At 42.9% G+C, this 26,243-nt stretch overlaps 1 protein-coding gene across 1 annotated transcript in view; it reads left to right on the top strand.

Annotated features, from left to right (window-relative positions):
• Positions 1–2,294: 2,294 nt before the first annotated feature.
• Positions 2,295–26,243, top strand: part of LOC124555877 (hormone receptor 4) — a 212,458-nt gene continuing 188,509 nt past the window's right edge. The window contains exon 1 of the mRNA XM_047129939.1: positions 2,295–2,408. The gene's annotated coding sequence lies outside the window, so the exon portion shown is untranslated. The remainder of the gene's footprint in view (positions 2,409–26,243) is intronic.

The raw sequence follows: 26,243 nt of genomic DNA on the forward strand, positions 1-26,243 counted from the left end.
GCTGTGAAACCCAGCTCGCGCTATTCGTCCACGGGACTCAGAGGGCCATAGACACAGGTTCCCAGGTAGATGCCGTGTTTCTTGACTTCCGCAAGGCGTTCGATACAGTTCCCCACAGTCGTTTAATGAACAAAGTAAGAGCATATGGACTATCAGACCAATTCTGTGATTGGATTGAAGAGTTCCTAGATAACAGAACGCAGCATGTCATTCTCAATGTGGAGAAGTCTCTCGAAGTAAGAGTGATTTCAGGTGTGCCGCAGGGGAATGTCGTAGGACCGTTGCTATTCACAATATATATAAATGACCTTGTGTATAATATCGGAAGTTCACTGAGGCTTTTTGCGGATGATGCTGTGGTACATCGAGAGGTTGTAACAATGGAAAATTGTACTGAAATGCAGGAGGATCTGCAGCGAATTGACGCATGGTGCAGGTAATGGCAATTGAATCTCAATGTAGACAAGTGTAATGTGCTGCGAATACATAGAAATAAAGATCCCTTATCATTTAGCTACAAAATAGCAGGTCAGCAACTGGAAGCAGTTAATTCCATAAATTATCTGGGAGTATGCATTAGGAGTGATTTAAAATGGAATGAACATATAAAGTTGATCGTCGGTATAGCAGATGCCAGACTGAGATTCATTGGAAGAATCCTAAGGAAATGCAATCCGAAAACAAAGGAAATAGCTTACAGTACGCTTATTCGCCCACTGCTTGAATACTGCTCAGCAGTGTAGCAGTGTGGGATCCGTACCAGATAGGGCTGATAGGAGAGATACAGAAGATCCAACGGAGAGCAGCCCGCTTCGTTACAGGATCATTTAGTAATCACGAAAGCGTTACGGAGATGATAGATAAACTCCAGTGGAAGACCCTGCAGGAGAGACGCGCAGTAGCTCGGTACGGGCTTTTGTTGAAGTTTCGAGAACATACCTTCACCGAGGAGTCAAGCAGTATATTGCTCTCTCCTACGTGTATCTCTCGAAGAGACCATGAGGATAAAATCAGAGAGATTAGAGCCCACACAGAGGCATACCGACAATCCTTCTTTCCACGAACAATACGAGACTGAAATAGAAGGGAGAACCGATAGAGGTACTCAGGGTACCCCCCTCCACACAACGTCGGGTGGCTTGCGGAGTATGAATGTAGATGTAGATGTAGATGTTGTGAAGTCTACGAAGTAACACTCAAAAAACAAATTCACGGAGTCCAGATATTGAAGGCTCCAGTATGCAAGTATCGATGTACCTGATTGTCTGTAGGTTGAGTGCATAGGAGCCTGAAGATGGCATTACTGAGATGCCGAAACTGTCTAAATAAAATAACTTCTCAAAACATACGGCTTTCTGGCAATTTTCCTTGGTGAACCCATAGTCTTTGCAAAAGCTGACAAAAGTAAAATTTTGTTGCAACCGGTTGGCTGTTTTATAGCTATCTTATCTATTTAGTTACGTAAGAGCGCCTTCTCTTTCATTTGACAGTTAAAGGCTACGGTCACGGTCCTTCTTACCACTCGTGTTCAAAATGTTAATCGCTCCTGTTTTGCGACTGACGCTCGGATAAGTTTCCTCTCACCTTCCGGGCGCGATAGGACGAGAGTGAGGCCGGCACTACTGCCGACCACGAAGGAGGAGAAGAAAAATGTGAGAAAACGATGAAGCGGTTTGGTCGGAGCGAGAAGGCGGCGAGCCCGGAAGGTATTAGCGAGCCCAGAAGGGAAAGCGGTCGCGCGCGGAGAAAGTGCAAGTCGGAGGCTCGCAGCGCCTGTGGAGGCGCGTGCTGCGCTCAGTCGGTGCCCTACTTTGGACGCGGCAGGAACTCAAGTTACCAGCACTCCGTTTGCGTTACCACTACTCTTCTACACCTAGCGTTACCTTTCTGTTTTACACTCGTACACGATTCCGCTTTACGTTACGTGTGATATATATGTTATTTACTAGTGTCAGTGCCAAAGAGAGAGAGAAACTGTGATCCACCTCCGACGATAAGCAACGGCGATTTTTTTACAAGTGCAAAAGCAGACGACAAGAAGATACCTGGAGAGAACTAACGGATTCGTCAGATGCCGCCCCCACAAATGCGTGTGGAGAGTTTAAAAAAATAAGGATCGAGAGGAAAGCCAGTCCGCTGAGGACGAGCGTGATGTTAGCAGTCGCCAGAGGTTTAAACGCTTTGGCGGGTTCCAGAAGGCGTGTGGGGTGAACTGAATGCAAGGGCAGGACACGAACCTGGTCGTGATCATATGGCGTGTGCTTCACGGATATTTTAAAAGGGTGCAACAGCGTCACGCATGCGTCCCACGCCGGGTTGCCCTGCCGGGGGATTTCTGGAGGATCGACAAGAGAAGAGCTGCCGCCTTCCTGTCTCGTCCACGCTATAATGTCAGCTCGCGCAGAAAGGTTGGTACAAGTTCATTCTACTGACTTGCGTAGTAGCACCGAACACCTGTTTGATTTGGAGCCTTTTAAATGTGTAACTCCTCATGCTGCAGTTGATACACCTGAGAATAGCTTCATTAGAAATGGAAGGCAGCCAAGATGTGGTTATCATATGTGTTATAAGGATTGCCTGTAACATATATTTCTTACATCGAAGTTGAAATGAAAACTGGAAGATCGATATTAATGTTTATTCAGTTATTTTGATGTGATCTCTGACTTGGACATATAAAAACAAGAAAATGTGTATCATAATAGTAATCGTGCGATGTTTCTATCAGTTTGATTTCACGAACTGTTTGATCGCAATGAATATGTTGATTCGCAGTTAGAGAACGTATTTCATTCTTGTCTCGATGTTTTCAAAGCAGTTAGTTTTAGTGCAATTTAATTGTCTTTGTATCTTTTATTCAGCTTTGTTTTAGTTTACTGAGTGCATAACTAGTTTCTTTTGTCAAAGAAGTCGTAACTAGATTTCATATGTTTCCCTTTGGTTATGTATTTTACTACGTAACGTATCAGTAATTCCTGGAAAACTATTATAATACGGTTCGCCTTTCTGTCGTTAAGTTTCACGATGTTCTCTCACTAAGTAGCTCTGCTAGTTGTTTGATACTCATAATGAAGTTAATTCAAATCATTAAGAATTTATTCATGACTTGAGTTTCCTTTTATAGGAAGTGGTCTTGTGCGACATTATACAAGAGTAAATAGTGTGCCTAGTTTCAGCTCATAGAAAGAAATATTTTTGACTGACAGCTAAAGGATAGCCACTTCCTGAAATTAAGTCTTATAGAAGTGTAGTGGGCATATCTGTAGTCTATGGGGGACTTGATGACTTAATTTCTTCCGAAAATGTTAATTTGATTTTGTAGACCATGTGAAGTCAGAAAATTTGTTTAAAATCTTGACTAAATTTCAGAGATTTATCCACATGCTTATAAATGTAGGATTAGTTTCGGATTTGTTCAGCATCTGAGGAAAACAATTAAGATCACATGAAATTAATGAAACAATAAATTAAATTAAAACTAGATTACTCATTAAACTGTTTGAAATTCAGTAACTTAAAGGTCTTGATTTCTGTAAGAACCGAGAAAAATTATGTATCTTTCTGTTGTTACTGTGCGAAGCCTGAGTTGACACTCGGCTTTACAATTTTATTCTTAATATCTGAAAACACAGAAAGATACTAGTTGCGTCCATTTGGGTCTGTATGATGACAATGGCACTAGACCCTTCTTTTGTGGTCGCGTGTTAATGGAGGTCCTACAAATGATTAAAAGATTTACATTGTATTAATTGATTGCCTGAATTAAACGTACACCTCATATAAAATCGAAAAGGACGTGAGTTAGTGATAACCACTTCGTTAAAGGGAAAATTGATTTGAAGGGCTTAACATAATTTGCTATTCGATATTGTATCGAATATACATGTAGACACCATTCTTATTGTTTCTAATATATCATTTATGTGTTTTAATGTTTGATTTTCATTCCACACAACTGAGTGCAGAAACAACAGGTATTTCGTATCATGTTCCAACAGGTCTTTTTCGGGTATTTTCATCACCATTTCCTAAATTTTAGAACCATTCTTGGTAATGGAGGCAATACATTTAGAGTTAGAATTTTTTTACAATTTGTAACACTAAAAAAATTAAGATTATTTGAAGGAGATGTTTAATCCACTGCAATGCAGTTCAGTCATTGCGATTGTACAATGCTCCAGCTGAGTAAGCAAGAACTCATGCAAAGAGGAGGGACCTTTAGAGATTTTTTTTATTTTACTAGTGTACGGAAAATTATACTTTTTCAGACTAAAACTTGTAATTACTCGCACAAGCGACCAGATTGTTCTGCTTCTGAGACCACTGAAACATCAATTCATCTTCCACCAGGATGGTGTGTAACATAAGTAACAATGTCACTGTGATCAAACCCGGAAGTCAGTGTGTTTGCTTGAGAATTGTAAGATTTTTCAGAATATCGCCGCGAAGTGATGTGTCCGATGGCAGTCTGCTGGAGACGCGAGTGTTCGCAGAAAATCCTGGCTTGTGCTCGAGAAGAGTTGGTTGTGGCGACGCGCATATTTCCCTTCGCTGGAACACCTGTGCATCGCCGTGCGGCGGCGACGTAGCCTTCAGCCCACAGGAACCCTGGAAAACGGCCTCACTCAAGCAGAACAGGCCGACTGCGCGGTTCTCTCGCATGCGCTCCTCTGCCCCAGTGTCAGAGGGATCCGTAGGGCGCCGGTAGATGTCAATACACGGGAACGTCAACTACAAAATAGGAGCTCTTTCATGAGAAACCGTGCAGATCAGTGGTAGTAGCCATATTCGTCGATCCTGCAGTAGGGTACATTTCAAATGACTTGTAAGGCGCCCCAGTGTTCTATGCAGATGAAATAGACACTAATGATTAAAATAATTAAGAAAACAGCGTTCTAGACGAGTATCTCATATTTGTAGGTTGGTGGACATAACTGTTATTGTAGCAACATAATACCATTTTATGACAAGGCAGTTCAGAGTGTTCGGTATTATTTACCAGGTCATTGATGCGTCGCCGATTGTGTGCTTCATAGTGCGCTTTGCAAATGCTATTCTTTAGCCAAAAGGTATTGTTGCATCTGTTAAAGTGTCGTTGCTGATTTGTCCTCAGTGGTGAATTTCTATTTGTCTTGCTGTCAGCCAGTACTGCAGAGTACAATTGTATTTCATATGGCTCTCTCTTAAGCTTTCATCTTTTTTAGGCAATTTGTCAGATGGTACACGTATGCTACTAAGACAACAAGTTTCGGTGTTTACCGTGGACGTAGGTCATTTGCAATCTAGCACATTTAATTTTCCCCAGCGTGAAAACACTGCTCTATCTGCTCCGTTTAACCAACAGAAGATGATTACAAATTTATTTTTACGCTCGATAAGACAGTCTGTGAAGTGTAAGGCTACGTGTGGATTTTAATTTTTTTTTTTCTTATTTAATACTGGGTCGTAGCCCAGCAGCTGTCAAGTTCCCTATTGTGACCGATTCCCATATTGTAATTTCAAATCTAGCGGTATACAGCATAAAAAGTAACACACCATTTAAAACCCATACCCACGCCCAAACCCGAAAGGTTGGATTGAACAGGGAATTACAAGTTCATTTTGAATGCAGATGCAGATTCCAGTACGTCAAATTTGTAAATTTGTCACCGATACGGACGACTTATTCGATCAAACAGTACTGTACTAGATATTCTAAAATTTCTTCTGTACGCGAAGCGCTAGTTGCATTATGTGCCTGGAGAAAAAATGGTCCCAAAACCACACGATAATCGAACTACAAACCCAGAAGCTTATAGTTTACAACTTCTCCAATGATTTACAATGTTTCTACAGAAAGAGATTATGCACTCTCTGATTTAAAGCTGGCACTTTAATTTCTCCATGCTACGGTCCACATCGTCGGGGTACCAAAAATGCTTTCGTGCCATTTGTGATTAACGCCAATGTAAATGAGACTAGATTTTCCATTAAATTTGAAAACGTTCGTTCAGGTTTGCGTATAGGACGCTTTCTGAGGTGACTAATCTCGAAACACTGAATATAATATAAAGTATCGTGCGGATTTGCTACCAGAGGCGGCAGTTTACGGTTCTGAATCGCAATTAGTAGAAATTATTGCTGCCTTTATGAGTCAGTGAAAAAATGAGATCTGAAAGAATAAGCAGCAAAAAAACGGAAGACTTTTCTGATACCTTGCCTTCCTTTAAGTTTCCTGTCAAAAAATTTCCCGAAGTCTTTTTCCAGTTTTGTAAATTCACAGATTCTAAATTCCTTAAGAAGCACGCAACTGACATGTCGCTATTACTGCAGCAGCGCCGCTCACAGATTTCGAGGCTAATGCTGTTGAGCATGGTAAAAAAAAAACTACGACTGCTGTTTCAAACTTAAAATTGATTACTTTACCTGTTTCCAATTGTTTGCAGTACACTGCAAGACTAGAGTAATATTGTTAACTTTTCGTGTTGGAAGATGGCGAATATTCGTGATTTACTAGCCAATCATTGCTACAGTTTTCCAGAAACTGGCGCATCTAATGCATTATGTTCATTCTAGTGTACAACGAAACTTGAAAGAGGTTCTGGTTCCATCAGTAGATGCGAAAGCGGCTACTAGAACCAAAGAAATATGTGAGAATGTTTCGGTGTGCGACAGTTTCTTCTGTATTCCTAACACACGGTGATAAGCTATTCGCTCAAAATTGGACAAATACATGTGAAACAAGGGTTTAGTTTCTAATTAAGTCATCATACGTGGAATTGTTGGGAGAATTTCGAGAAATCGAGACAAAGAACTTCATTTTTAATGTTGAATACGTTTTCGTTAGCATAGAGAATTGCTTCTTCATTCGGATGTTCAGCCATAAATTTCACTGGTTTTACCAACTCGCTTCACAATAATGTCGAAAAGGTACGTTATACACGAATACGATCGTTATTTAAGCGGAATATGTCTTCAATTAACGGTAGTTTTGCCTGTGAGATATAGCAATTTTAGTTTCACCATTTCAGAAAGATATTTTACGTCTTAATATTAGTAAGACACAAAGAATCTGAAGGATGATGCAGTCCCATTAAAAACAAAGGTGGTTAAGTATTGGGTTAGCGGTATTTTCGTTTACACAGTTTGGTAAGTCCAAGCCTGCACTTAACGTTCCTCTCCAAAACTTTGAATGTTCTGCTGTACTCTCACTGTCTGCGAAACCCTGGGAGATTTGAACCTCGGTTGTGTAAGCTCGCATTCTACCTTGGATTTGAGCCTGGCGGGCGCTTGCTCAAGTGGAGAGAGACTCGACCTAGAGGTGTGTGAGTGGACGTCTGGGTCACCATTCCTGACAGCATGGCTGAATGTCATGGTTCACGGCATCGGCCACGTCCAGCGCAAGTGAGCGCGAGTAGTCGCGCCTTTGCACGCACTACCTACCGTCCCAGGCACTGCAGCTAGTCTTAAGCAAGTCGCTCTGTATTTCTTCGCATAACGGAGCTTAAGGTATGTCGATGTTGTTATCTACATTATCCGCAGCTTGTCTACAGCCTACACAAAATTTCACTCCTACACGTGGCACACGTGTTGCTGCATCTGTGACTTATAAGACATACAGAGTTTTTCACACAACCAGAATCGTAATTTGCTTTAGAGAAGTGATCGCGGGTATTAATGTTAGCTTCAGCTTCTTGAATTCATTTTTTCTTCCTAAGTTATTATTTTTTGGGATTTTTGATACAGTAACATAGATTTTTATGTTTGAGCTACTTTGGATGTTTTACAAATCAACTTGTCAGAGATCGATCGAAGATTATTATAATATCTGAGCGAGAATCTGTGTATCCTGTTCCCATACTTCTCTCAACATCAGCAAATCCATAAGCGTCAAATAACGTTAAATAGCAAAGTACATGTTCCCAAAACCATAGTGTAATAAATATGGAACAAACGATATCATACCACAGCTGAGGAAACATTCAGAGTACGTTCTCTTGATACGTAAATTTTCTGACGGACAGGATGAGCAGCAACCTGATGACGCTGTGGCGCTGTGGAGTACGTGAAAGTGCCGTCGTTGTGTGACTGTAGGAGGATACAAGATGACTTAGTCAAAATCTCCAGTTGGTTTGATGAATGACAGCTTGCCCTAAATGTACAAGAACGTAAGTTAATGCAGATGAGCAGAAAAAACAATCCCTTGATGTTACAATACAGCATAAGTAGTGTGCAACTTGACACAGTCTCGTCGATTAAATATCTAAGCGTAACGATCCAAAGCGATATGAAATGGAACGAGCACGTAAGGACGGCAGTAGGCCAGTCGAATTTTAGACTTCGGTTTTTGGCAGAATTTTGGGAAAGCGTGGCTCATCTATAAAGGAGAACGCGTATAGAACACTAGTGCATCCCATTCTTGAGTACTGCTCGAGTATTTGGGATCCTCACCAGATAAAGAGAAGACATAGAAGCAACCCAGAAACGTGCTGCTATATTTGTTACCGTTAGGTTCGATCAATACGCTAGTATTACCTATACGTTTCGTGAACTCCAATGGGAATCCCTGGACGGTAGATGACGTTCTTTCCACGAAACGCTGTTGAAAACATTTAGACAACCGGCGTTTGTAGCAGACTGCAGGACAATTCTGCTGCCTCCAATGTACATTTCGCAGAAGGACCGCGAAGACAAGACAAGAAAACAGACAGCCGTTTTCTCTATCTATTTGCGAATGGAGCAAGAAAGGAAATACCCTCCGCCATGCGCCATATGATGGCTTGCGGAGTATGTATGGCCGGCCGTGGTGGCCGTGCAGTTCTAGGCGCTTCAGTATGGCACCGCGCGACCGCTACGGTCGCAGGTTCGAATCTTGCGTCGGGCATGGATGTTTGTGATGTCCTTAGGTTAGTTAGGTTTAAGAAGTTCTAAGTTCTAGAGGACTGATGACCTGAGATGTTAAGTCCCATAGTGCTCAGAGCCATTTTTGAGTATGTATGTAGACGTAGATGTTCTGCCTTAAGTAAACCATTTTTCAACCTGGAAGACGGCTTCATCACCACGCTCTCTTGTTTAATATGGCCCTGCTGGAGGTGGTATTCTGTTACCTTTGTCCTGCTTCAGAACGTGTGCATTCAGTTACTTACAGTGAGATCTCGAAGCACAACGAGCCTCGAAGCATGGCGCAACTTGACATATACACAAAACTTTGCCGGTGGTAAAATGTCATGGTATGTGTCAGAATAAAATCACAGTATCATCGAACCTATAGGACCTGTAGTCCCTCGCTTATCCACGTATTTCACGTATGTCGTAGCAGATTCAGGTGACAGACTTCTGTCATTATGCTCTCGCTTAAATAGAACTAACACAAAACACAAAGAAACACGTAATAAATCCACAACTTGTAGTATACTCAACTATGGTTTTTAACGGAATTTCGGCATTTGTTCATATGGCCATCTCAGCTTTCTGAAATCTTTTAACTACACTTAACACATCAATCTAAGGTGTTCCAATTTATTTTATTTGTCATTCCTTTTACAGCGACCCACATATCGACGACACATTTAAAACTCACATCAATACTCAAAACGGGACTCGAACACGTGATCCCTGAAACAGAGCTACGATCACGAAAAGACGAAGATTGGCTGACTAAGATAAACATCAGGCAGTATCTTCACTGGTTTAGTCTTAGCTCAATTTCACAGTGACGTTGGCTCAACTGAATTTTGTCAAATGGTGACAAAGGAATCCTAGTACGTATACAACAGAGCCTGTCCTTTAGGATTGTTTCTCTTATTTCGGGGAAACGTGTTAGCTAACGTTACATGTTGAAATATATGGAACAGGGCAAAAGACAGTAAAAATTCCTATGCGTTTAGAGCTCGAAACAATGAAATTTACTTTAACAACAGAAACGAGAGGATTTGAAAGAATTAATGTGAACAGCTTTGTAAAAATAATTTTTACCCAGAGCTTGTTTCCTGACTTATTTGTAAGACAGTTGCGTTATCTTTGTATTCCCCTTGTAATTTAACATCTTTGTAAGTATTCTGAGGCACCTGTATATCTGTGATGGTTGTAGTGTTGTGATGATCTGCCGGCTGAGGTGGCCGAGCGGTTCTAGACGCTACAGTCTGGAACCGCACGACCGCTACGGTCGCAGGTTCGAATCCTGCCTCGGGCATGGATGTGTGTGATGTCCTTAGGTTAGTTAGGTTTGAGTAGTTCTAAGTTCTAGGGGACTGATGACCTCAGAAGTTAAGTCCCATAGTGCTTAGGGCCATTTGTGATGATCTCACGTTTTTGTCGGACCCCACAGACGTCCAAAGTTATCGGGGTTAGTTTAGTTGGCACATGTGACAACAGGCGTAAATCTACTAGGGAATCTAGAGGTACTGTACCTATTGTCACGACAAAACATAAAATTTGTCAGGGAACTGACTTACAGATAGACAGGAGATCAAATAGCGAAGACTAGGACCATGAAAAGTAACACATGTGCATAGTAAGTGTCTGCAGAACAAAATGTCAAGGAGCAAGTGCAGGTACGGTAGAGATACAGTTACCAAATCTCTTGTAAACAATATGACTCTAGACAATGGTATAAAGACGTGCAAGAACTACAAAATCTGAATTACAACCGACAGAAACATGTATGGCGGTCCTACGTCTCTGTTGATGCCTACTGCAGGATGTGTTAAGACATGGAGGTCATCAGGGGATGCATGCTATGCAGAAAGCCTTTTATCATCTATAACGGTCTGAGCAGTCATATAGTTGTTTTCAGTGAGCAAAATCAAATTCGAAGTATGAAATTACATAATTTTAGAACTTTTCAGATTATTATACACTTTTAAATATTTAGAAACTTACAAAAATTGCCAAAAGTAAAAGATGTTCGTTTATAGCGTGATCGTGAGATGGTTGTAGGACGCAATTTCATAAACCCCAAATAACAAATACTCTGAGCCCTCCACATAAAAAAGCATTTCAGGATGATGGAAACACATTATTTAAATTACCCGCGTTCTCACGTAATCACTTTCTTCAACACTCCGCCGGCTGATCACATCCCTTGTCCTTACAAAATATAAACCACCACTTTGTCACTAATTAACTGTTCCTCAACAGAATGCGGAACTTTAACAAAAATCTGAAAAACATAAAACCGTAGAAATTGACAAAACCATGAAATGGACATAGAACCTGAAAATAAACAAGAAAACAAAGAAAAAAAAGAAAACATCCATGCCCGAGGCAGGATTCGAACCTGCGACCGCAGCAGCCGCGCGGTTCCGGACTGAAGCGCCTAGAACCGTTCGGCCATAGCGGCCGACTATTTTCCAATAGACACACCATCATTCCTGTTGATGTGACAACTGCAGTTGGAGGCCTCTTCAGTTTGATATCAGAGATGTCATGTACAAAATAATTCATCAGACAGGCCATAGGCCGAGAAACGCTGGAGGATTATGAGGGCAGGCAGTGAAATATCTATACCAGTGCCATTATGTTGAGTCAACTCTCGGGATGAGTCGCTACTTTCGCTCGTTGTTGTACCAGTGAATTGCCTATTGTATCGGCCTGGCTTCACATTTCATAGTCCACCGACTAGACTGCTACTCACCCTACCCCCACTGACCCTCTTCTTCCACGTGTGAAACATTAAAGTAGCATGAAAGCAACTGTAATCTCGGAACAGTAGAAATCTTAGCAGCGAGGGACGGTCATTCGTCTGGAAAACCCCAGTAAACTGACCGTATGCAGTCCTTTAACATCCACGAGGCACAGTTATTTCCTATGGGACGTTTATGGCTTACAAACAATACACACACATCGTTGAGCACTCCTCTACAGCGCTTTGTACAAACGCCAAATGCCGCTATAAAGAGGGCGCTGCTCAGGCCACTCAAGGCTTTAGCCGAGGTGTTGGAGGAAACCAGTTCGGATCCTCTTATCTGAGATACTTTTGTTACTAATGTTTATCCGACAAAGGAACGAGAGATAATAGCCTAAATTGCCCAGTCACCTATATTTGGCCCAGTGCCTTAGGTTAAATTTTAGACATTTCCGCAGTGTCCCACCGTTAATGGAAGTCCGTCTGACGGTATTGTCTTTGCTGCTTTTAGAGAAAAGTAGGCACTCCGCTGACATCTGGTTTCCCCGTTTCCCTCATTTATCTCATTGCCGTCGACAATATTAGTACAACACTTTATAGGCACTCATTCATCTACACAAAACAGTTACATATAACACACAACATTCACGCTTCACAGGCCAACGTTACGTGTAATACATCTCTGGAAAGAGGAAGTTTTAAATTTAAACGAAAGTTCTGGATACATTCATTCATTTATGCATTCATACATCATTTTCAATCAGTCCCATCACGAAGGCGAGCACTCGGGATGTGGGATGGATCAGGTTATATATTAACAGGCACGAGCAACCACTGCTCATAGCTGGCTACTTCTGTTAAGTATAGTAGCAACAAATCATGACTAGCGCTAGTATACCCAAACTGACAATCACGTTAATTATTTCTAGGTTACTTTATGTAAGTACGTTAGGGGAAAACTACTTGAAAAAAGGCAATGCTCCTCCTTCTGTATTGCTCAGCTTCTTTCATTATCTAGTATTTCAAAAAAAGCATTTTAGTTTAAACGGACAATTATTAGTTATCTACAAACGTGTCTTCGTGGCTCAGTGGTAAAAAAAAGTGCAAAACTACAAATCCAAAGGTCTTCGATTCGATTCCGGTCAACCTTAGGAATTTTTTCTGTCGCTTATCATTTTTTTCACCTCTGGCAGTGTTTGTCGATGTGAAAAATGCCGAATTGCACCGTGTTTCGGAATCTACGTAAACTGCAGGTCCCTCTGTAACTGGCTGGGTAAAGCAGTTCAGTGGTCGGGGAATGGCAACAGAATCCGCCTCCAACAGGACCATGCCTAGTAAAGCACTGTGATGTTCAAAACAAACTTCGGTCTGCTAACTGTTTTACTTTTATACTGGCAAATTAGTATCTATTTCATACACATATTAGAGTTAGTTAGAATGTACATTCCTGAGTCCAAGTATTCATACATAGTGTAGGAGGAGTGACTAATGGGATTCTTTTATTTTGTGTTAAGATATTTAGAGACTTCTTCAATGTCTCGAAACCTGTTATAGACTTTTGCTGCAGAACATAAAACACCAGTCTGAAACCTAGAGAGGAACGCATAGTTCATATGGAAATCATTTCTACTTCTAGTATTGTGGCTGTGAATTGCTAAGTTTGTCCTAAATTTACTCCCTTTACGGGGTATAAGCATGGGCCTGTAAGCACAAGGATGCCTACGTCCCTCGAGATGCTTTTGTAAGATGCTCGGTTCTCAACTTTACACAATATTTTTATTGCACATTTCCGTAGAATAAACAGTTTTTTCACCTTAGCTTCAATGCTCCAGAAGATTATGCCGCAGTATAGAATAGAGTAACAGTATGCAAAGTATGCTAGCAACCTGTCTGTAGGTCAAAATAGTGAGACAGATTTCTGAGCTTCCTGGTTAACTAACCCACGTACTGGTGCCACAACAATCTGTTATCCATCTGTATAACTAGGAACTTCACTTATGGAGCCTCAACCAGTGTATCTCTACTTCTAGCACTTGGAAGTCGTTTTCATTTGTTTGGAATTGCTAATATGAGAAACAGAATAGCACAATAATACTATGTAATATTCAATAGCAAATAGGATAGTAACTTAGAGGTAGATAAAGAGGTACTGGTAGTGATAAGGCCTCTTCGTACCATTTGGCGCAGATTAAATGGTCGACCGGCGGTGAAGCTTTGTTTAACTTGTTCGAGGGAAGGAGTGAAAGGCGATTTGTGGCCGGTACCGCACAGTAGAAATACACCGGAGCGCGTGATACGTAGCCGAGGTTGTGTTCACGGCAAAGATCGCCCTTGAAAATGAGGCACTAAAGCGTGGCGGACGATGAGGAGAATGTGAGTAGCACATCGACGACGCAAACTATTCCGCTTCAAACTTTTGGTCTACTTCTGATCATTGCGAAACGGTGAGACTGAGGGTAAGACCCGACGAGAAGCGTTCATTGATTTTTGTTGGATAGAGAAGAAGGCTTGATAATGCTGGCCAATGTCAGAAACGTTTACAGTACAAGAAGTTCGACGGCACGCTGTCTTTGGAAAGGCCCTCGCAGTGGTAGACCCAGGGCTTGTATTTGACAGGATCCTGGCTGATATTCTATCCAGCCATCCCGATTAACGGTTTACCGTGTTTTTCGTAGATGCCTGGTGGTGAATGTTGCAATGGTTCCTTCGACGACTCTTTACCCGACCCTGCCCCACATTTTTTTCAACTCATTTCGGAATAAATCTCCAGTTTCATGATTGTTGGTGGAACGTAAGGTGTTAACAAGACCCTTGATTTATAAAACGTGCGGATTCAATTTAACGTTGGATTAACTCCCAAATGAACTCACGCCATGCAAATTTTTAATAACTCGCCTTCGATACCAAATAACCGTTCGTTACAATCTCGAGGGAAACGTGACAATGTCTTAGCCGGGCAAAGTGGGTTGAGCTTTTGGTAAAAATTATCTATTTTTCGAAGTAGCCCCTTCCATATTAATGCATATTGTCCCCCCCCCCCCCCTGCACACACACACACACACACACACACACACACAGGGGATCAAAAAGTAGTGTCCCATAGAAGAAAGTCCATATTGGTGATTCAGTAGCCTTCGCCCATGGGACAAAGTCGTATTCAGGGAAATGGAAGCAACGATCGTTCTCAGCAAAACAGTCTGTTAAACATAGGCACTAAAATGTATACCCAAAGACCTATGAGCAATTACTCATCTTTGAGGCTGTGGTTCTTTGCTTTCCGCAATTGCGAATACATAGAAAGAAGGATCCTTTATTGTATGATTATATGATAACGGAACAAACACTGGTAGCAAGAAAATGTTCAAACGTGTGTGAAATCTTATGGGTCTTAACTGCTAAGGTCATCAGTCCCTAAGCTTACACACTACTTACCCTAAATTATCCTAAGTATAAACACACACACACACACACCCATGCCCGAGGGAGGACTCGAACCTCCTCCGGGACCAGCACTGGTAGCAGTTACTTCTGTAAAATATCTGGGAGTATGCGTACGGAACGATTTGAAGTGGAATGATCACATAAAATTAATTGTTGGTAAGGCGGGTGCCAGGTTGAGATTAATTGGGAGAGTCCTTAGAAAATGTAGTCCATCAACAAAGGAGGTGGCTTACAAAACACTCGTTCGACCTATACTTGAGTATTGCTCATCAGTGTGGGATCCGTATCAGGTCGGGTTGACAGAGGAGGTAGAGTAGATCCAAAGAAGAGCGGCGCGTTTCGTCACAGGGTTATTTGGTAAGCGTGATAACGTTACGGAGATGTTTAGCAAACTCAAGTGGCAGACTCCGCAAGAGAGGCGCTCTGCATCGCGGTGTAGCTTGCTTGGACAGCAAGGTTTCGATAGGGTACGTTTGTGGATGAGGTATAGAATATATCGCTTCCCCTACTTATACCTCCCTAGGAGATCACGAATGTAAAATCAGAGAGATTTGAGCGCGCACGGAGGCTTTCCGGCAGTCGTTCTTCCCGCGAACCATACGCGACTGGAACAGGAAAGGGAGGTAATGTCAGTGGCACGTAAAGTGCTCTCCGCCACAGTGCTTGCGGAGTATAAATGTAGATGTAGAATTTAGGAGAAGGTAGTATGGACTGAAGCAAGAAAAAATTGTTTAGTAAACATTGTCTTCAAAATTCAAACCGTAAGAGCTATGTGCACTTGTTCAGTAGAAGAGATGTGTTTCGTAGTAGCGAAGATGAACAAGTGCCCGTACCTATTAAGGTATGCATTTTCCGCCAGGCGCATTTTATCTGGTTTTTCGACAGATATTTGCAAACTTCGTTTTGCTGTGAGTAGCTGGGGTCAATCCGAACAAACACTGCTCATCTCGCCTTTCATGCGACGCCCATTGTCGACGGAAAGCGTCGGTTTGTTTCCCGTTACAAATAAAATGATGAAACTTCCTGGCAGATTAAGACTGTGTGCCGGACCGAGACCCGGCTCGGGACCTGAGACGAGTTACTGGCAGAAGTAAGGATGTGAGGACGAGGCGTGAGTCCTGCTTGGGTAGCTCAGTTGATAGAGCACTTGCCAGTGAGAGGTAAAGGTCCCGAGTTCGAGTCTCGGTCCGGCACACAGCTTTAATCTACCAGGAAGTTTCATATCAGTGCACACTCCGCTGCAGAGTGAAAATCTCATTCTGAAATAAAATTATGTTTGAAGCAGATTTTACGTGTCCATTCGATACATCGGTCCCAATTTAGTCTAGTGCGATATCAGTTTTAGCGATGTGTATTAAAAGGAACCATAAAACACGAAGAATAACGAGTGCTGCAGCAGCGAATGAGCAGCGCTGTTGCACGGCAGTAGCAGCCTGTGCAGGCTGGGGAGGTGCTATCGCTGCTGGAGTACTGGTAATTCTTTTACTCTTCATGTTAATATAAATCGCTAAAACTAATACCTCACTAGACTGAGTTCGTATCGGTCTTATCAAACTGACTCGCAAAATTACTCTTTAAAAACAATTTTCTTTGTAATGGGAAACTAACCGGCGCTTTCCGTGGACACTGGGCTTCGCGTGAAAGACGTGAAGAACGGTATTTGTTTGGGCTGATTCCAGGTACGTATTGTTGTTGTTGTTGTTGTGGTCTTCAGTCCTGAGACTGGTTTGATGCAGCTCTCCATGCTACTCTATCCAGTGCAAGCTTCTTCATCTCCCAGTACCTACTGCAGCCTACATCCTTCTGAATCTGTTTAGTGTATTCATCTCTTGGTCTCCCTCTACGATTTTTACCCTCCACGCTGCCCTCCAGTACTAAATTGGTGATCCCTCGATGTCTCAGAACATGTCCTATCAACCGATCCCTTCTTCTAGTCAAGTTGTGCCACAAGCTCCTCTTCTCCCCAATTCTATTCAATACCTCCTCATTAGATATGTGATCTACCCATCTAATCTTCAGCATTCTTCTGTAGTTCCACATTTCGAAAGCTTCTATTCTCTTCTTGTCTAAGCTATTTATCGTCCATGTTTCACTTCCATACGTGGCTACACTCCATACAAATACTTTCAGAAACGACTTCCTGACACTTAAATCTATACTCGATGTTAACAAATTTTTCTTCTTCAGAAACACTTGCCTTGCCATTGCCAGTCTACATTTTATATCCTCTCTACTTCGACCATCATCAGTAATTTTGCTCCCCAAATAGCAAAACTCCTTTACTACTTTAAGTGTCTCATTTCCTAATCTAATTCCCTCAGCATCACCCGACTTAATTCGACTACATTCCATTATCCTCGTTTTGCTTTTGTTGATGTTCATATTATACCCTCCTTTCAAGACACTGTCCATTCCGTTCAACTGCTCTTCCAAGTCCTTTGCTGTCTCTGACAGCATTACAATGTCATCGGCGAACTTCAAAGTTTTTATTTCTTCTCCATGGATTTCAATACCTACTCCGAACTTTTCTTTTGTTTCCTTTATTGCTTGCTCAATATACAGATTGAATAACATCGGGGATAGGCTACAACCCTGTCTCACTCCCTTCCCAACCACTGCTTCCCTTTCATACCCCTCGACTCTTATAACTGCCATCTGCTTTCTGTACAAATTGTAAATAGCCTTTCGCTCTCTGTATTTTACCCCTGCCACCTTCAGAATTTGAAAGAGAGTATTCCAATCAATATTGTCAAAAGCTTTCTCTAAGTCTACAAATGCTAGAAACGTAGGTTAGCCTTTTCTTAATCTTTCTTCTAAGATAAGTCGTAGGGTCAGTATTGCCTCGCGTGTTCCAACATTTCTACGGAATCCAAACAGATCTTCCCCGAGGTCGGCTGTGGTATGTAACGATATTTTGAGACTGTCTCTCCTATTCCATTCGAGCACTGCTGGAAAAAATGTCTCTCATCATGTTCTGGTGGATGCTACGCAAGATACTCGATAGAAGGTAAAGAACTGCAGCTCTGTCCTCCTGGAATACCACCTCTCTAAATTTAACCGCGCTGGAAAATCTGCGTATTAGCCATATACTATCAATCGTAACCTCTTCATGGAACTCAAAGCGATTTTCCACCCAAAAACTTCTTCAGATTAAGTCAGAAAAAGTGACGTCGGTGCCAAATCTGCTGAGCAGAGTGTGTGTCACAACAGTTCATATTTCACAGACCTCATTTTTCATGGTACAAAAGCGCCTGTCCCCATAGGTGCACTGTCCTGATAAAAGATAACTTTTTTCCCTTTCACAATCCAGGCATCCATGCCTGCTTCGTTTCTGCAGTGAATTAGTAAACTTACCGACGCCAGCAAATTAGCGCAAAAAATTGTTGAATTTTTTAAAAAACGGCTCATATACGGCTGATAAATTTCGTTTTTGAGTTTGCTTTCGGTCACAATTCAACAAATGCTGCACTCGTCTGTATAAAGCTGTCTCACTGTTAATTCTGCTCGTTGAACGTACGCTAGTCTTTCACCTGATATGCTTCTGATCTCAACAATTCCATACTGGCTTATTCGCCCAAAACAATTTCGTGCACCTCTCGATGTTTTCATCTGTGGTTGCAGTTGTGATACGTCCTTGAAGTGTATAATCTTCAAGAGAAGTGAAGAACGATTTAAGTCAACCGCCCATTTCTTAACGGTTAACAAAGAAGAAGGGAATTCGATGCAAATCTTCATTAATTTTGTATGAATTTATGTTAGCGATAATCCGTCCAAAACAAAGAATTTTCGGAAGATACGGCATTCGAGTTTATAGTTTGAACGAAATATGCAAAGCACGATTGCTTTAAAAAGCCGTATAAAGGAAACTGTTATGCAGATCAGGTTGACATAAGGCTTGCGCTCATGTGCAATCTATATCAACGTAACGAGAAAAAAAATCGTAGGTGTTAGGGCCATCTCTGCGTCAGCCCCAAGACTTGCCCCTTACCTCTCTTGCAAGTTAAGACATCAGACTGTTTCTGAGAAGCCCAGCTGCTCTCCGTGAAAATCTTTGTGGCCTGAGAACCTTGAGAGCATTTAGATCTTAGGACCTCACAACTTTTCAAGACGGAGTACATAGATAAAATTTTCTTGTTTGCTACACTGTATCATTTGATCAAATTAAAAAAAATTTAAAAAATAAAACTTCTGCAGCTATCGAAGACTTTCACTGCTGTCGTCATCAAACGCTAAAAACTGTTTGCTCTAAACTTTACGACGTCGTCTGTGTGGGAGAGAGGTTACGTTTCTAGAACTGAGAACAAAGATCGAAGTCAATCCCGTACTCAAGTTGAGCCAGTGGCGCAAAGTTCCTAATCATCATTCTAGGGGACAGTTCAAATCAAATGTGTGTGAAATCTTATGGGACTTAACTGCTAAGGTCATCAGTCCCTAACCTTACACACTACTTAACATAAATTATCCTAAGGACAAACACACACACCCATGCCCGAGGGAGGACTCGAACCTCCTCCGGGACCAGCCGCACAGTCCATGACTGCAGCGCCTAAGACCGCTCGGCGAATCCCGCGCGGTTCTAGGGGGCAGTGTCCTGGGCAAACTGAAATTTCTGAGCTCCCGGAAAGTAAGGGGATGTGATACTGTTGACGGTGATCAATCTGTCAGACCGTAAAACGAAGCATTAGGATTGAGTGCAAGTATAGAAACCTTTTCGGCCGAGGCGGCTGAACCTCTAACGGGCATCCCGAACAAGAATACCATACATTATGTGCATTGTTTAACCTCTCTAAATTATTTTCAGTATCTATGCTTGTGTCCTGTTAGTATTATAGTTCTCCTTCCTCTTGTTTATGGAAGATAACTTTCAAGGTAATTAGTACATATTTAGCATAAACTCTTTTGTTAATTCAGTGATCGTCAGTGATGTATAAGGCTGAAAAAGGCAAAAGCAACGCAGTTGTTGTTCCGTAGGTGCCTAGGTAGAGATCATCGATGGAGCTGGCCACAGCTAGAACGGAGGAACGGCAGCGCAGGATCTGCACCTAACTATAAGACGAGCAAAAGAAATTTGCTACGAGCCATGGCTGTCAGCGAGAAGCGAGATGGCAGACGCCTGGCACTTTCCACTTTCACTTGCTCCTTCTTGTCCTCCTGCCGTCACGGAGCTCTTCGAACCGTCAGCCATTTCCTCATCAAGTGACGCTTCTCACACGATGCCGGATCCAGACACGCTCGTACATTTTATTTCGCAACTCCATTCAGCCTTTCCGTTTAAACCTCCTCCGGTAAGGTGAAGGGTAAGCCTGTGACATTAACATAATCTAGACCTTGCACTGTGTGACATTACTGACTATTGTTTTCGGACGCAATTTATTTCTTTTTGGTAGGCTTACTGGTGGACCTCTACGTAGCTACTTGGAATTCGACACAGGAGACAATGTACGCTCCTGTCATTGCGTCACAGTGTACCGCTACACGGTCGGTAACGTATTTCAGAGCATATACGCGGCATCAAGCGTGTACCTCGTATGTGACGTCATAATAAAAACGTAATTGCATGTACGAGGGCGTGCTGAAAAGTAATGCCTCGGAATTTTTTTTGTTCTCTTCTTAGTACCGGTTGAGGTATTACATGTCACGCATATTACTCGGTCGACTTCCACGGATCGCTGACGCAATTTGCAACCATCTGCCGCTTGAGGGCTCCAAATTATAGCATGTAACATGGCGGTGTGTAGCGTAACTATGTCGGCACATGAGAAACAGCGTGCTGTAATCGAGCTTCTAAGAGCAGAAAAGATGTCCGCAATTGAAATCCATGGAAGAGTGAAAGAAGTGTACGGTGATGATTGTATCGACACCAGTAATGTGCGTCTTGCGATGGAGGAAACGGTGGTGCTAAACTCAACATGCGTGGACGACCGCGAACGGCAACCGACGAGTTGGTCCACAGACTGAGTAATGCGTCTGCACACCTGCAACAAACCGACGCCTTGCGTTCACTGTCATCGACCGTACTCCATACAGTCCCGACTTGGCCCCATCTTCCAGAAATTAAAGAACACCTGTGTGGACTACACTTCGATAGTGATGAAGCGTTGCGTGCAGAGATGAGATTGTGGCTCCGTCAACGAAGTCAGACATTCTACAGTGACGATATCAAGAAACTGGTCTTTCGTTGAGAGAAATGTGTTCGTCGGCAGGGTGACTGCTGAGAAATAAATTTGTAGACGTGAAGAATGGAGACGTGGAATGTCAATAAAGTTTGATTTAGAGGCATTACGTTTCAGCACGCTCGCGTATGTGTCAAACGTACTTCGAAACCCACTGCACAGTGCAAGGGGGAAGAGTAGTTGGGACTATTGACAGTCGCCCCTTTTGTTGTTCACTTCTTACTGAGAGAGTGGTATCGATAGCTACGATGCTAGGTCCGCTCTGCTAGATTGGCACTACGACACATACTGACAACAGCCACCTCTATCCGATGCTGTCGAGGTATACGACGTCCGCGGCTGCTTCTGCCCATTTGATCAGGTGCAGCCAGACAGGACACTTCGCTTCAGCATCGCACCTACGTACAAAGTTATGTAATCGTTTATCATCTTGTTTTTTGCACCAGTAAACCACTTTCTTGCAGTACCGACTTGTATTGCCCTTTCCCGTTCCTACCCACGCGCTGCCTCCCAGGCGGGATACAAAAGAGAGAGACAAAAATGACTGGATACGTGTACTGCACACCGATGAGTGTTACTAACAGTACCCACCGCGGGACTGGACGCCCTAGGGGGGTAGCGAGCACTAGACGTCGTAAGATGAGTACCCGTATATAAGCGGAGCACAACGAATGGGGAATCATTACAGCGACTATACGACCCGAAAATGGGTAAATCCACTCGCATAAGCGACTTTGACGAAGGGCAGATTGTTGGGGCCCGCCACCTGAGTACGAGCACCCCGGAAACGGCGACGCTGATCGGCTGTTCGCGTCTTACTGTAGCGTGCATCTGCAAAAAGTAATTGGAGGACGCTGAAACCACGTGAACTGGACAAGGTGTTGTAAGCCTACGCCTCGTCACAGAACGTGGAGGTCGGAGACTTGCCCCCTCTGTAAAGCAGGCGGAAATCCGTGACAGACCTCACCACAGCGTAAAATACTAGTGCAAGCTCAAGTACACTACTGGCCATTAAAATTGCTACACCACGAAGATGACGTGCTACATACGTGAAATTTAACCAGCAGGAAGAACATGCTGTGATATGCAAATGATTAGCTTTTCAGAGCATTCACACAAGGTTGGCGCCGGTGGCGACACTTACAACGTGCTGACATGACGAAAGTTTCCAACCGATTTCTCATACACAAACAGGAGTTGACCGGCGTTGCCTGGTGAAACGTTGTTGTGATGCCTCGTGTAAGGAGGAGAATTGCGTACCATCACGTTTCCGACTTTGATAAAGGTCGGATTGTAGCCTATCGCGATTGCGGTTTACCGTATCGCGACATGGCTGCTCGCGTTGGTCGAGATCCAATGACTGTTAGCAGAATATGGAATCAGGGGGTTCAGGAGGGTAATACGCAACGCCGTGCTGGATCCCAACGGCCTCGTATCATTAGTAGTCCAGATGACAGACATCTTATCCGCACGGCTGTAACGGATCGTGCAGCCACGTCTCGATCCCTGAGTCAACAGATGGGGACGTTTGCAAGACAACAACCATCTACACGAACAGTTCGGCGACGTTTGCAGCAGCATGGACTATCAGCTCGGAGACCATGGCTGCGGTTACCCTTGACGCTGCATCACAGACAGGAGCGCCTGCAATGGTGTGCTCAACGACGAACTTGGGTGCACGAATGGCAAATCGTCATTTTTTCGGATGAATCCAGGTTCTGTTTACAGTATCATGATGGTCGCATCCGTGTTTGGCGACATCGCGGTGAACGCCCATTGAAAGCGTGTATTCGTCATCGCCATACTGGCGTATCGCCCGGCATGATGGTATGGGGTGCCATTGGTTACACGTCTCGGTCACCTCTTGTTCGCATTAACGGCGCTTTTAACGGTGGACGTTAAATTTAAGATGTGTTACGACCCGTGGCTCCAGCCTTCATTCGATCCCTGCGAAACCTTACATTTCAGCAGGATAATGCACGACCGCATGTTGCGGGTCCTGTACGGGCCTTTCTGGATACAGAAAATGTTCGACTGCTGCCCTGGCTAGCACATTCTCCAGATCTCTCACCAATTGAAAACGTCTGGTCAATGGTGGCCGAGCAACTGGCTCATCACAATAGGCCAGTCACTACTCTTGATGAACTGTGGTATCGTGTTGAAGCTGCATGGGCAGCTGTACCTGTGCACGCCATTCAAGCTCTGTTTGACTCAATGCCCAGGCGTATCAAGGCCGTTATTACGGCCAGAGGTGGTTGTTCTGGGTACTGATTTCTCAGGATCTATGCACCCAAATTGCGTGAAAATGTAATCACATGTCAGTTCTAGTATAGTATATTTGTCCAATGAATACCCGTTTATCATCTGCATTTCTTCCTGGGATTCTACAACATACGCCACTTACGTGTCCCCATGTTGACCTTCTGTTGCAGTGGGCATGGGATCATCGAGACTAAAATGAGGATGAATGGAAACGTGTCATCTGGTCGGATGAATCGCGTTTCTTGTTATACTAGGTCGATGGTCGTGTCCAGATACGCTGTCATCTAGGAGAACTGTGGCTCGAATAAAGCAGCGCGCCACGAACGCGGGCCAGTGGCGGGAGGATTCAAACATACAGGTCGTTCACCTGCTGGGCTTCCATGGGAAAGATGGTAGTAATCGAAATCACTACGTGAACATTATTGCAGGCCACATGCATCCCTTCGTGTTTAATGTCTTTCCTGAAGGCGATATCATCTTCCAGCATGACAATTGTACTACAGTTGTTTAACTAACTAGCACGATAGTGAACCCACGTTGATGTCTCGGGCACCAGATTCGCCTAATCTGAACGCAATGGAAGACATCTGGAACTCTATTGGACGTTAGATCCACGCCCACAAACCAACAGACCGTAGTTTACGAGAATTCGTGACCTGTGCGTGGACATACCTCCGGAAAAAGTACCGATGACTTATCGAGTTCGTGCCACACAGAATTACTGCCGTCTTGCGTTCCAACATGTTACTAAGCAGGTACTCACACTATTTCGGGCTCATAGTGTATAATGCATCTTGTCTTGCTCTTAAGATCCTCACGTGAAATACTGGTTTTATGTACAATGATTGTTTCATCGCCTACCGGAATTAGCGTCTGCCCCAAATTGTTCATCATTGAATCGCGCGATCGGGTATACCTTTTCCTTAAGTTCCTTTAGTGTCCTCTTAACAGTTTCTTGCTGATAATACCTCCCTATCGTTTTTAATTCGAAACAACATCGGAGCTTTCCTTCTCTGTATATCTGTAATAACATAAGGAACGTGGCCACTATACTACGCAGCAGTGGCTCGCAATAATATGTTTATAACTTTACGCAGTAAATAAAAAGCTCCAGCTGTAAATAACCCTTTCCAAAATGTAATGAAATGTTACCAGTGCTGTACACAGATGTAGCGATTTGTCACCGCAACAAAGCCGAGACTCGTTCTATCGACGAATACGGTGCAACGGTGCAAACGTGTCCCATGTAACATAATTTTTAAGTATTCAACTATCTTTCATGTTCCTTGCAGCTGGATAGCTTAAGTATGATTTGATAAGATGACGTAGTGATGACTCCTTCCTCAAACCACTTAACTCATGGACAGTTGCTCTGTCTATTATTATCTTGTTGTGGGCGGGAAATTAAACTTACGAACGGATGTATCCCGGTGGCTGAGGTACAGGGACCGAAATTCGGAAGAGTAGTGGGGTTCAAATACCAGTTCGGCCAAACGATTCACAACCCATGGAGCATCCAAGAGGAGGACAACACTTGCTCTTTACTCAAACAGGGAGATGACGGAGATAATCACACGCGACTTCGTTACAAGATTCATCCCGACATTAGCTCAAAGCGCATTTGAGAAACCGTGGAAAGCTAACTGCCCAAAAAGAATATTGATTTCAGTCTTCCTGAGCTGACAATTAAAACACTGCGGCACGTCAGTCGGTGAACCAATGAAGATTAAACAAAATAGGGCGCCCGACGGTGTGTCGTTTCTTGTGTTCTAAGAGCAAGTAAAGCACACAAAGCGCATTGTTGATTGTGTTAGTTTTGGTAGCTCATCGAGTAGCTCGAAATTACCTGCATACCAGGTAAGAGTCCTCGTTGCTCTGCAGTTGGTAAGTGGCCATTACAAATGTAGACACTTAGTGATTTCGCAACAGCCTTGTATTACATCAGTGACACTCCATGCAAAATACCTAAAATTACCAATGTGTTACCTCTTTCTTTTTGAGGTGTTCCAGTACAATTCAAAATTGGGCCACTTCAGACACTCATATCGTTCAGATGCCATAAAACTCGAAGAACGTGTTATATGTGGCTAAATAAGAAAGGGGGAACCATTTCCATCGATTTATCGAAACCTTGAAAAAACTGGAATGTGAATGGGAGGGCTATTGCTGAAACAGCCTGAGCAACATATGTTTCATGAATTGCAACTTGTCGCACAATAGCGCTATATTTCATTTTACTTGAGAGAAAACAGGTTTTTGCTATGTGATGAATACTACCCAATTTGTACAGAAAATGTATGGCATCGTCTGCAGATGGTTCAGGTTGTAAACCAGTAATGCCGAAATATACGGTTATTTTATAAAATTATGTATTTCTCTGGTTTCCTTTCTTTTATCAGACAATTGAATGAAGTAATTACGATGTTGTTGTAACACCGCCATAAATTGTATCTTTCGTATCATTATTGAATGTTTCTTATTGTTATCAATGTCTTCTGTAAGACCTTTCGCGTCACTTTGCTTCGTGTCACAATGCTCAAAACTGTTGGGGTTACCAAAATATAAAGTTTCTGAATATAGGAATTTGTACTCAGAAGTATTCTCATACCGAAAATGTCGCGGGCAATGAAGCAGATACGTCCGATTCATTAAAAACGACTTCCTGCTCCTCCTTTCGCTTCCTCTCTTCGAAGAAGTGGAAGAAGTGGCTTTCACCAGGTTCCATAAAACAAGAAGGTCGTGGTGGAGATCCACAGCTGCTG

This window comes from Schistocerca americana, chromosome X (assembly GCF_021461395.2).
Source record: "Schistocerca americana isolate TAMUIC-IGC-003095 chromosome X, iqSchAmer2.1, whole genome shotgun sequence".
In the NCBI taxonomy this organism is placed as follows: Eukaryota; Metazoa; Arthropoda; class Insecta; order Orthoptera; family Acrididae; genus Schistocerca; species Schistocerca americana.